This window comes from Mus pahari, chromosome 5 (genome assembly GCF_900095145.1).
Source record: "Mus pahari chromosome 5, PAHARI_EIJ_v1.1, whole genome shotgun sequence".
NCBI classification, from domain to species: Eukaryota; Metazoa; Chordata; class Mammalia; order Rodentia; family Muridae; genus Mus; species Mus pahari.
The window spans coordinates 123,165,608-123,178,514 of NC_034594.1; positions in this window are offsets into that span (position 1 = coordinate 123,165,608).

A 12,907-nucleotide genomic window follows, 5' to 3' on the forward strand; every position below is an offset into this window, starting at 1 on the left:
AGGCAGACAGACCAAGGCATATACCAAAGGAGAGTTATGTAGCAAACACCTTATAAATGAGATTCATAATCGACAGAAAAATACACAAAGAAAAACACTAAATGAATGGCCTTAGGTAAATTCAAAGATTGAAAAAATACTTCCCATCACCTTGGTAGACTAGCCTACTTCTAGAATTGTTTTCTCTTAAATACGAAGAAGGGTATTTGTATAAAATAATTAATACAAGTTAAATACTTGTATTTAACATCTTGGTTTGTAAGCTAAGTTAATGTGATGGCTACTCATGGTTTTCAACTTGATTCCATCTGTAATCAACTAAAATTCCAGTGGCTGGGCATGGCTCTTTTGAGGAATTTTATTGATTGGATCATTTGAAGTTGGAAGATCCACCAGAAACCTTCTGGTGGCAGCCCACATANAAGGACATAGAAGAAGGAATCTTTACTTTTAATCTGCTTGCCTTCTCTCTCCCTGGCAGTTTACCTATCCTGTTCCTGAGGCATTGCTTCACTGTATTAGAATTCCAATGGAGACTGGAGACTAGCTCCTCTCTAAGAAACTTCCAGGACTCCAACACCAGAGTGGGACTAATGAGAGAGCCACTTTAATGATCTTAATGTCAGAAGACAGCTATCATTGAATTACTTGGACCATAGCCTCTAAATAAATCTTTTAAAACACACACACACATGTACATGCTAGTTCTGTTCATTTCAAGTACTCTTAACAATACAATTAACTTGATTATTTTTATACTTCTGAGATTCCAATAATCACTCACACTTTTCATGGTTACCAGTGGTCACAGCTAATTAGATATAAGTGAATCAATCAAAGGATGCTTATGTTCCTCCTACCTGCGTTCTCATGAATCCACCTCATAGCACAATCACCTTGCCATCATCTTCTTCATTCATTATTTGTTCGTTCACTTGTCTAAACATTACTGAGCTCTAAGTACATTAAGGCAGAATGATGGACATAGCTTGTTCTCAACAAGTTTATACTCAACAGAGGATTTTGCCCCCAAAACTCACATATGAGAAGTCATGAAAGAGATACATGTGTAACGAATAGAGTGAGCTGAGAATTCTGGTGTGGGTAACAAGAAACAGAGAAATCTGTGGGTGAAACAGTGTCTAGCCAGGATTGGAGCTGAATTTAAGCAGAGATGAATGAAAGAGTAATATAGGCCTGAGACAAGAATATTGTGAAAAGATTAAACACTTCATGTTGGCAAGAATATGATAGAGAGATCTGGAAGATGAACGTGGGCCAGGAAGTAATTATCTGAACATTAGATAATCGTATTTTGAATCTAAGCAGTAGATAAAGAATAATAAATAATTAAAGAGAAAAAATCTTATCCCACATTCAACCATATAAACCTAGACACAGCTGGGAATTAAGGAAGTAGAGAGTCTCTAGTCCTCTAAGAATAAACCATTCTTCCTACCTCTGCCCACCACCCGCTGGCTTTACACCATGCAAACCACAAATAAAGCAACTGTCACAAATCACCCAAAATGTGCCATCTTAGGTGTGGTTGGGAGGGGCTTCTAAAGTTTTCTCAGCTTGCCAGAAATACATTCATACTCCAAGTATTAAATCATTTCTGTACCTACATGACAAGACTCGTCTCCATGATTCAGTCTATGTGTCATGTTAACCCTTGGCATGACCAGTGCAAGAGTGTGGAAAACTTAATATTTCTATCAATACAGGTGACGCTGCAAAATGCTATGGTCTATCACACCGGCAGAGAAAATGATCTAAACCTATAGTTGTTGATGGCCTAATTTCTACATGGTGAAACAGGCAATACTAAGAGCCTGTTACTGAGTGCTTAACATCTGTCAGGAGTTCCATATGTTAGCACTCTCAGTCCTCAGGCACATCCTGCTGCTAGCAATCCATCTTTTTTGTTTGTTTGTTTGTTTGTTTGTTTGTTTGTTTGTTGTTTTTTAAGCCATGGAAAACACAAAGATAATCCCCCTACAACTATGGATTATGAAGTCAGTTTTCTCTCCTCCTCATTGTTGTTTTGGTTTAGATTACGTCTTTTGAAAGTGGGCTATGACATGCCTCAGTTGGCCATCTGTTTACTATGTAACCTAAGGTTGGCCTTGAGCTTCTGATTGTCCTGCCTCCAGCTTCCAAATGTTAGGATGTCAGGCTGTACCACCCCAACCAGAGCCAGGACCAGTTTTATATGAGGTTTGTCCAGTGTATAGCTGACTCTAAAATCCTTATGTGGCTCTTCATTACATCTTTTATGTCCCCAAATGCTACCATAATGTTATTAAATATTAGGCGCTCAAATGTTTCCATCCAAAGCAGCATGTAATTTTAATTACTTGAATGTAAAATGTTTGGTCTCATTCTTGATGTTTTCCTTCTAACTAGAATTCTTTGAGGATAAAGATGGACAACTGTGGTGTAACCTTTACTTAGTACAAGGGCGTTCAGGGTGGTACTTTGTTGAAGAAAATGCAATTTTTTTTATTCTCATTTTCCTTATGTTTTATTTTTTTCCCTTTTGCTTTACTCTACTGGTTGAAATACACAAGTTCATATAATGTCTGTCTAATTTTATAACAAGGGTGACTTTTTATTTAACTTTTTGGATTCTTTGTTAATTTCCCAGCATGTACCCAAATATCACTCATCTCTACATTCCCTTCTACCTGCCCTCTACCCTTGCAGCCTAACCTCCAAAGGAAAATAAAAACTCATTGTGGAAGCTGAAGTGTTTCAGTGTGTGTCCCACAACAGACATTTTATCCTCACAAATGTTTATTGCAATGGGTCTGGTTTGAGGTCTCTGGATTCTACTTCCTTATTAATATTAGATCCTCACTGGGACTCCTCTCAGATATCCTGTTATTGGCCTGTGTCATGGAATCCTGCAGGTTTGGATCTGTAGGACTGGACCCTTCTGTGCTCCAGCAGTTTATATGGGGAGATGTTGGGTAGAACAACTCAAAGCCCTGAGTCCTGGTGTAGGTGGTATCTGAGCGGGTCAATCTGCCTACACTCTAACACCTATACCACCAGGGTGAACTCTCCAGTACTGACCCAGTATCCAACACTCCAACCAACAAGGGGAAGAGACAGTTCTCCAGATCTCATGCCCCAGTTCTGGTTCACCCACAACCCTCACAACCAGGGCCAGTTCTACTGTGCTGCCCAGGTGAGATGGGGATTCCAAGTGTTGTAACCAGTGAGGGTCAAGGACAACTCTTCTGCTCTCATGACTGCAGGGCCAGCTCTCCCACTTGCTGCAGGTGGTGAGAATGGGGGGGGGGGCATATCTTCCTCACCTGCCCATGGCACTACATGGCAGGGCCAGCTCTCCCATGCTTACACACCCTGGGTACAGCTCACCTGCAACTCTTGCAACTAGGGTCAGCTCTATGGTTTGCTTCTTGGGTGTGGCTGCTCTCCCAAGCACTGCCACTGAAGAGGGATGAGGTCAGCTTTCCCTTGATGCTTAGGTGAGGGGTAGAGCCAGTTCTGCACAGCCCTCAGATGTCAATATGGTAGCAGCCTGAACCAGAAATATCCACCTGGCCTTTGGTGGTAACAAACTCGCTGCTGCTGCTGCTGCTGCTGCTGCTGCTGCTGCTGCTGCTGCTACACAGCCAAGGACCAGATGAGGCCCTTGGTGGGAGCACAGGCCAGAGCCTCATCATGGTCTTTGGTGGCATTGCCAGCTCATCACATCAGGCTGTTCCTCACTACCTCAAATCTCTAGTTCTGCCTCTCTTCATGGTGCACACATCCTTCTGCCCCTCTTTCTTCTCTACACCATTGACTTCCTCATCTTAGTTGTACCTGGGGTCTGGAGGTGTCTGAGATCATCTCAGGAGTGCTCTCAGAATTGAGTCACCAGGCAGGGGTCATCTTAGACTTGCACCCTTCCAGGGCTGTGAAGCACAATGGCTCATGCCTTCAGTCCCAGCATGATGAAGCAAAGGATCACGATGAGTTTGAAGCCAGCCTGATCTACATATGGAATCTGGAGCAAAGGCTATCAAAAGAGAGTTTATATAAAAAGAATGCGAACAAAAGAAAACCAAGCAATCAAACTAACAAATGTACAAGCCAAAGCAGGAGGATCCAAAGTTCTGTGCTAGCCTGGGCTACTAAGTTGTGTTCAATGTCAATTTAGACAATTTTTGATAACTTGTTTCAAAATAAAGATGGAAAAAGACTGGCCCGTAGCACAGTGGTAGAGCATTTGTCTAGCACATGAAGAGTCCTAGAGTCAGTACTCAGATGTGTGTGTGTGTGTGTGTTGTGTGTGTGTGTGTGTAATCTCTCCAGTTCTCTGTACTTTATTTGGAATACTTAGTGAGATTACTAACATAGTGGTTAAATGTTCTTATAGAAAGAAGTTGCTCTACAGTTAAAAACCATGATATAGTCAGGCATGGTGGCTCATTCCACTAACTGAGCACTTGTGGGGGTTGAAGCAGGCGACCTACTGAGAGTTCAAGGCCAGCATCAGCTACATGGTGAATTTGAAGATAACTTGACTTAAAATGTGAGACACTGTCTCCAAAGAAAAGCATAAAATGAAACTCAGTGTATGAACAAAATATGCTTGATATATTTGACTTAGAAGCAGCATAAGTTATGGAACTTCTTCAAAGTTTTCCACAAACTGAAAGTGAATTTTTCTCCTGCAATCTAGTCTGATGCTTAAGGGATACATTACACCAAACAATGTTTGTCATTTTGATCCTTCCCTGGTTCATGCAGTCCTAGCACTTTCCTTACCTATTCATCTCAACTCTTGTGACTTTGCTGTTGACACAGCCTATGCTCACAAACACCTTCTGGGTCAATTGCTCATTTGCCGTCCTCTTTCAGTTCTTGCTGGTCACTGTTACAAAGTTAATTGTCACAATACACCATTATATTATTCTCTACTATAAAATACTAACCACATATGATTACCATATGATTAGCATATGTAATTAGAAAATGGCGAATCGCTGCGAATCTCAGCACTCAGGAGGCTGATGTAGGAGGGTCAAGAGAGGGTTTGATGCAGACCCACTTGGGCTACAAGTGGAGTTTCAGCCTATATAACTTAATCTAGTCAAAAAACAATATCAAACCAAAAAAAAAAAAAAACCAGAAAAAATTTTCTCAATAAACAAAACTTTTATCAGTACATCTATTGATGGACTGGGGATATATCTGAATTGATAGTGTATTTGTCAAAGCTCTGGGTTCAGATTCTAACACAGGAACATTAATGAAGCAAAGGCAGAGAATTAGGAGATTCAGAGTCATTCTTGAATTTGTTTACAAAAGCCTGGGACAGTCTCCAAAAAAAAAAAAAATATCAAAAATGAGGAGGTGGGGGGCAGTGAAGAAAACCTAACAATGTGACATTGTAATTAAATGTTTAAAGAATTAATATAGTTGCGTTAGTTGGAGGTAGGTGAAAGGGCACAGGATTATGTCAAGCACACGTTTCATAGATGTGTCATAGACCAGTGAACAAACTGGAAATTTACATTTGTAAGACTTTTATTATGTGGGGTTTTTTTTAATGTCAAAGAAAAGTTAAGAGAGAAAAATCCCTCTAGCTCTTAGCCAACCTCTCCCCAAAATGTGAAATGCTAACTCAGAGGAAGGCTACGGAGAAATGATATATTAAAGACAAATGTCCATTTAAGATTGGGCATAATATACGCTACTGCAATGACTTCTTATGAGCTTCCAAAACAGTTCATACCCTTAATGAGCCAAGAAGATGGGGGTATACTGTTGTAATCCCAGGACTCAGGAAGCAGAGCAGGTGGATGACTGCCAGTTCAAGGCCAGGCTGGTCCACAAAGTAAATCCTATGCCACCCAGGAAGATACACCAAGACCTTGCCCTTCCCCCAAAAACCCCTAAAAGAAAGCAGGAGTCTCATGAGATAAACCTTTACTAACCAAGTCTCTTTTCATAAACCTTTACTAACCAAGTCTCTTTTCATAAACCTTTANACCAAGTCTCTTTTCATAAACCTTTACTAACCAAGTCTCTTTTCATAAACCTTTACTAACCAAGTCTCTTTCATAAACCTTTATTAACCAAGTCTCTTTTCATAAACAAACCTTTACTGACCAAGTCTCTTTTCATAAACTTTACTGACCAAGTCTCTTTTCATAAACCTTTACTAACCAAGTCTCTTTTCATAAACCATTACTAACCAAGTCTCTTTTCACAAACCTTTACTAACCAAGTCTCGTTTCATAAGCACCGTTATATAGGAAAGTATGTGTGTTTGTACAGACTTGAGAAGTCATAGATTCTCAAGTCTCTAAAAGTGGTGATCAACTCCTATAATCCTAGCATTCAGGAGACTGAGACAGGAGGATTGCCTTGAGTTTGATGCCAGTCAGGGATGAGTACAAAGCCAGCCTGAGATTCTTATAGCCAACCACACAAAAAGATTCTTGACAGAAATACAAGTAAACAAAGACCCAAAATCCTTAAGTAAAGTCCTGTGGGAGCTGAGGCAATCACAGGAAGTGAGACAGAAGGCAATGCTGCCACAGCTCTACCACAGAGAAAAAAATCTAAATAGTATATGAGCAAATATACAGGGCATTGATATCAGTTACCTCCCCCACCCCTATTCACTGCTAATCTGTTTTTGCTTTCAGAGTTTCTTCTATTGAGACAGAATCTCACTATGGAGTCCAGGCTGGCTTCAGATGCAAGATCTTTCTGTCTCAACCTCCCCAGTGCTATGACTATGATGGATGCTGCCATGCCCAGTTAAAATCTCTAAATGTACTCGCCAAACTTACAAAGTAAAACGAGAACATGTCTGGAATAAATTTATAACTAAAATTACTAAAAGTACATGGTTTTATTAATGAAATGATCTTGAAACACGTTCTCGAGATCTGGAATTTTCCATTTGAAGAGTTTTCACCATGTTCAAATAAGGATGGAAAAATACAGACCAGTGTCTTCATGGAGATAATGAATTATCAGTCAAAATGGTTAAAGGGCTACTGTCACCTATACTTAATTTGTATGATTTATGCATTCATCAAAAAGTACACATTCTGTGTCTATAGGAATGGTACCAAATCCTAAGGATAAAATATGAATCAGAAAATAAAGCAGAGATCTAGCTTGCTCTTGTGGCAAAGTCTAGTGAATGCTGTACCTCCCAATTAGTGTATTTTCATGTGTTTAAGCATAAGTCTTCATTGCTTTCAATGAGTCAGTATCTTACCAGCATTTTAAAAGCAAGGGCTGGCTGGGTATGAAGCACAAACATATCATCCCAGTTCTCGGAAGATATAGGCAGGAAAATCAAAAGTTCAAAGTCAGCTTCAGCTACATAGTAAAAGTTGAAGCCAGCCTGAGTTACAAAAACAAACTTATAAACAAACACTACATTAAAGACACAAATATCTTAATACAAACCAGGTTAATAAGAATCTGGTATATATGAATTCAGTAGTATGCCATGTCACGTACACAGGTTGAGTAGTCCTGCATGCCTGTGATCCTGGTACTCAGAATAAAGTACTTTGGGAGCCTACAAACAGATATAGAGACAGCTTTTCTCAAAAGATAAAAATTCAAAATTAAAAAATAAACACAAAATCCACATATTTTTGAGTTCATATGTGACTAAAAGTTATTGGTCAACAAGTTGAAAGGGATATGGAATAAATTTTGGGTCTCTTGTGGCCAAATGGAAAAATTGTAACATGCTTAGGGAATCTTTTCCTATAACTTAATATTAAATAAATATCCCAACTGATCCTTAGACATGAAAGGAATGAATACCATCCTAAAAGAAATACCCTCAGCCAGATACCATAAGACATGTCTGTCAACCTAGAACTAAGAGAGGAGAATTTCCACAAGTTTAAGGCAAACCTAGGCTGCAATGTGAGAACATGTCTCCAGCCAATCAACCAACCAACAATGAAGTGAAACAAACAAGCCAAATGGATGGAGTATTTTCTTGAATTGATAAGAGGTGTGTACTAAGGATTTGGCATGAGTCCTTTACTCACTGGGTCAACTTCTACTTTGGGATAGGGAACCAAGAGATAAAAAGATAAATGAATTCAACTTGTAAATAAGAATTAGACCAAATGTTCAAACCCATCCTTTGAATTGAAGTTGAGAAGACATAATTCAAGAACTTCAGTGTATTTCTTGGTCCATTTGGATCCTTATAACAGTATCACAGAGATGCTAGGAAGCAACAGTGTCTTGGCTTGTTTGCTTTCCACTGATGTGGTAAACATGAGGAGGAAAAGGTTTGTTCCAGTTTACAATTTATAATACATAATGAAGTGAAGTCAGGACAGGAACTCAACGCAGGAACCTAGAGGCAGGAACTGGAAGCAGAGGTCTCCAAGGAATAATGCTTGCTGGCTAGTTCCCCCTGGCTTTCTCAGTTTGCTTTCTGATATAATCCAGGATCAACTGCTGAGCTGTGTCACTGTACCCAGCTGGGCCTTCCCACATCATTCACTAATCAAGAGAATTCCCCATAATTGGAGTATGATAGAGGCATTCTCTCAATTGATATTTTCCACTCAGATGACTCTACCTTCTTTCAAGTTAACAATACTAACCAGGACACAAGCAATTTGTTTTCTCAGCCTGCTTTCCCAGGACTTATTTTTCTTATATTTCCCAAGACTTATATTTTTTATACTTTCCAGCAGAGGAAATTTATTTATTTATTTATTTATTTATTTATTTATTTATTTATTTATGGTTTTTTGAGACAAGGTTTCCCTGTGTAGCCCTGGCTGTCCTGGAACTCACTCTGTAGACCAGGCTGGCCTCGAACTCAGAAATCCGCCTGCCTCTGCCTCCCAAGTACTGGGATTAATGGAGTGTGCCACCACGCCCGGCTCAGCAGAGGAATTTTAATCCAGCAACATGGCTGCTGTAATCACCTAGGGAGACATGCAAGACACACTTAGTACACACCTTTAAACAATGAAGTTAAGTAGAAAGGCCCAAAAAAGGATGTTTCAATTCCACTTACAAGGAGGAAGGAAATCACAGGAGGTATGGGGAGGGAAAGACCTGGGTAGGAGAGGGGAGGGGGAGGGGAAAAGGGGAACAGGATCAGGAAGTGGAGTGAGGGGCAGGAGAGAAGCCCAGATGGCCAAGAGAATGAATGGAGATAAGCAGCACTGGGGGGCTGGGAGGGTGTCTCTCTAGAAAGTACCAGAGTCCTGGGTTGTGAGAAACTCTAAGGACTCAATGGGAAAGACCTTAGCCAAAATGCCCCTCATTGGAGAGTGGGAACACAGAGCCCACTTCCAGTAGATAGAGAGGGCCTGAAGTGGAGAGACAAGGTTACTAACCTACAGTCAAAATTTCTGACTCAGAACTGTTCCTGTCTAAAGGAACTGAAGGGACAAAAACAGAGAAGAGTCTGAAGGAAAGGTGGCCCAGTGACTGACCCAACTTGGGATCCATCTCACGGTGGGGCACCAAGGCTTAAACTATTACTGATGTTATGATGTACTTACAGATAGCCTGACACGGCTGTCCCGAGAGGCTCTGCCTGGTCAGGCTTCTGCTTAATCCTTGAGAGAGACTTGAGGGCTCAGAGAAGGGGGAAGCCTAATGGTGAGGGCCCATGCTCTCAGAGACAATGGGAAGGAGGAATGGATGAGGTACCCTGGGAGGGGAGAGTGAGAGGGGCCACGATGGGAATGTAAATCAACAAAACAATAAAAATTGGGAAAAAAGAAAAAAGAAAACAATGAAGTTAAACTTCCTTGGTAGAAGGAAGCATCATGTTTGAAAGTGTTGTCTAATTGGGCGACAGAAAAAGTGACAAATCAGAGAAAGATTTACAGAATAGGACATGCCCAACTCTCACATGAAGGAAAGAAGAGAGGCAACATAAGAGGGTTCATTCAGAGGGAGAGAAGAGAGTGGTCAGTTTTTTACTATGAAAGTTGTATATAGACAGGTTGCAGAGAGAGAATGAGTTAGACACAAGTGAAGACCAAACAAGCCAGACAATGGGAAGGAGCTAGAAGATTAGAACTCACTAGACATCCTAGTGAGTTCCAAGCTAGACAGTGAGACCCTATCTTAACTATCCCCCCCCCCGGGAAAAAAATTCTCACTGTATTAAACAATAATAGCAAGTAGACCGCCAGAGTTAGTTTGAGGCCAACCTGAGTAATTCAGGCAGAGGCTGAGTGAGAGAAGCAAGATTGAATCAGTCAGCTTGAAGAGGAGTTTGAGCCAGAACAGCTTCGTTGAATTAGCTAACCAGAGATCAGAAAGAACAGAAAAGAGTGAGCTTATTCATGGGTTAGTCTCAGAGGTCAAAAGCATCCTAGGCCTAGATAAGCTCCTTTGGCGGTCAGAGGCTTCCAGGAAGAGGCCAAGATGAACAGACAGAGCATTAACCCTTGGAGACAACAATTACATCATCCAACAGAACCTATATTTACACAGGGCCTCCTGGCCAGGAAAGACACCATACCCGGTGAGCCGGACCTTTCCTCACCAGTCACTAATCAAGAACATTCCCCATCTATGGAGTATGATAGAGGCATTTTCTCAAATGGTATTTTCTTCTCAGATGACTCTAGCTTCAGTCAAGTTGACAAAACAAGCAAGGACAAACAGCAGTTTACGTCTTCTACTTCTGGATATCAAGAAGCCCTTGATGAACATTCAGCAGGTAGACTTTAGATTCTAGGGGGTGACTGTTTCCTAGTTCATAAATGGTGTCTTTTCTGTGGGGAAAACAGGATAGGAATCTCTTGTTTTTTTCCTCCCTTTCTCCTGCCCTCCCTCTCTTCTCTCTCCTTCCCTCCCTCTTACCTTCCCTCTTCCTCTGTCTCTGTCTCTCTCTGTCTCTCTCTTTCTTTTATTTATTGTGTATGTGTGTTTGTGTACCTGTAAATTGCACACATTGCCATTGTCTATGTGTAAACACACACTATGAGATGACAACTTACAGGAATCAGTTGTCTCCTTCCACCATGTGGGTTCTAGCTGTCAAACTCTGGGTTGTCGGGTCTGGTGGCAAGTGTCTTTATCAGCTGAGGTGGCTCACTGAGCTCTCGTGTTTCTCTCACAAGTGCTCTAGTCTTATCAGCAGAGTCTTCATGAAATAACCAGCTAAATCCTTATTACTTTCAGCATGCAGGATTGAGCATAAGCGGTTGATATATAAATGTGAAAGAGGATTAGCATTGAAACTGTAGAAATCTGGAATAAGGTTAGCGTTCATATAAATGCACCTGGGCAATACATTTTTGCCTCAGAGCAACTTCTAGAGTCTTTATTACATGCTCTGAAATAAAGACTTGAACAGTCTTCAGTGTTGCAAGGTCTTTCTTCCCCCTGTTCAATCACCAATACCAATCTGTCCAGGTCAAACATTATTTGAGAAAAAAAGCACAGATATTTCTAGTAGTTGATTTCCTGATATGCATTAGGTAGTTTTCACATAAAAGTTAATATTCAAAACATTCCTTTATAGGAATGTTCATTTTACCAGGAATAAAAGATGGATTATAATTAATAGTTCATTTCTTTCTTAAATTTCTTAAGATTACAAAACCCTTGCGATTGTGAGAAAATCCACAGCCCTCAGGAGGCAGAGACAGGTGGATCCCTGTGAGTTCAAGGTGAATCCCAAGCCAGTCATGGCCCTGTAATGGCACTCTGTTCCCTCCCACATGCCCCAAGATATGAGAACTGAAAAATCAAAATAAAAATATACACTACTTAATCATGCACTACTACTTAAAGACCTGGCAGAGCCAACACAAAGTCAGTCAGCTCTTGTACAAGGTATGATGATACATACATGCTTCCAGTCCCAATGCTGAGGAACTAGAAACAGAAAAAGCATCAAAAGTTAAGGCCAACCTAGACATCCTAGTGAGTTCTAAGCTAGTCAGCGAGACCCTATCTTAACTACCCACCCTGGAAAAAAACATCTCACCATACTAAACAATAATAGCAAATTGATTTTGTAAAGGTAATAATAGATAAATTTCATACACAATGACAATTACTTTTTATTTGGGTTTGATCTTTTGAAGCAGGGTCTCACTGTATAGCACTGGCTGTCCCTCAGCTCCTTGAAGACCAGGCTGGCCTAATATTTTTGGTAATCTTGTTGCCTCCCAAGTGCTGGAATTACAGATGTGTGCCACCAAGAGCAGCATATAGGAGATCCTTTTAAAAAGAGTTATGTTTATTATTTTTAATTATGTGCAAATATGTGTGGCTACATGTAGGTTTGTGTAAATGAGTGCTGGTGACCACAAAGGCCAGAGGTGTCAGATCCCCTGGAGTGGGAGTTACAAATGGTCACAGAAGTTTGTATGCTGTGTTGATGAGATAATTATTCTTGGTTGTCGATTACATCTTCACTTAACTAAAACTCAAGCAGCTAGGCACGCCTGTCAGATGTGTTTCCTAATTAAATCATTTGAAGTGTGAACACTCAACTTGAGTTCATATCTTCTGAGGTTATAAAATCCACCTTTAATCTGGGCCATGCCTTCTTGTGAGAACCTATAAAGGGGAAAAGAAAGAAGGAAGCTTCCACTCTTGGCCTGCCTGCCCTTTGCTCTTGCTGGGAAGTTCATTCTAATATCGCTCCCTTATCTATCTTATTTCAAATTTATGATTATAAGATATAATACTACTTCATCAGGTTCCCTGTGTATACTAAAGAACAGCTAAGACATCCATCCTGGTGGACTGAACAATTATTAGATTCTTGGTGCTTTCGTTATTAAATAGGCAGTGTTGGATTAGCTGGACCACAACTTGTACAGGCATCGTAATATACTCTCTCTCTCTCTCTCTCTCTCTCTCTCTCTCTCTCTCTCTCTCTCTCTCTCTCTCT